This window comes from Suricata suricatta, chromosome 13 (genome assembly GCF_006229205.1).
Source record: "Suricata suricatta isolate VVHF042 chromosome 13, meerkat_22Aug2017_6uvM2_HiC, whole genome shotgun sequence".
NCBI classification, from domain to species: domain Eukaryota; kingdom Metazoa; phylum Chordata; class Mammalia; order Carnivora; family Herpestidae; genus Suricata; species Suricata suricatta.
In genome coordinates, this window is record NC_043712.1 from 15,223,498 (window position 1) to 15,224,224 (window position 727).

The window sequence follows — 727 nt, forward strand, 5'->3', positions numbered from 1 at the left end:
GGAACAAAGAAAGAAAGGAAGGCAGGTAGGCAGGCAGCCAAGCAGGGAGGGAGGGAGGAAAGAAGAAAAGAGGTTTGTGTAAGTAAAATTAAATGAAGAGTACAGGCTACTGAAAACATGAGTTTACTTTGAGCAGAGGATAAATGTTTGTTTTTCGTGGTTGTTTGTTAATATAATTGGAGAGTAATAAGGAGATTGTGCATGTAGATTTCAATGATGCTTTTTAAAATAAAGACTGCTAAATTTATGTATGTATGTATGTATGTATGTTTTTATTTATTAAATACGAAATGCTTCATGAATTTGCATGCCATCCTTGCACAGGGGCCATGCTAATCTCTGTATCATTCCAAGTTTAGTATATGTGCTGCCAAAGTGAGCACAAGACCACTGAATTTAAACATTTGAATATATATTCATACAGTAGCTTTAAATTTTCTAAGTAGTTATACATTTCCTTATTATGTTTTATAAATGCTTTTCACTTGTTTTTGTTGTTTGTTTTCTGTTCATAGGAAAAAGGGACTTTCCCAACCCCTCAAGGGCTTGGGCCTCATGAATTTCTGACTCAAGTTTTCAAACACTTGATAAAGTGATCAAATCATTTTTATCAGTGTGTGGAGGACACAAATTCACAGGTCTCCCAGTAGTTATGAGCTTGGGCTTAAGTACCAGTTAAACATAAATTCAAATCCCTATTCTGTCTAAAGAGCTGTGTGACTCTGAA

The 727-nt window shown here is 34.9% G+C and overlaps 1 non-coding gene across 1 annotated transcript; it reads right to left on the bottom strand.

The window, feature by feature from the left end:
* Positions 1-279: 279 nt before the first annotated feature.
* LOC115277132 lies at positions 280-383 on the bottom strand. The gene has a single exon (XR_003902240.1). It is a non-coding gene; the product is annotated as a U6 spliceosomal RNA (small nuclear RNA).
* Positions 384-727: the final 344 nt, after the last annotated feature.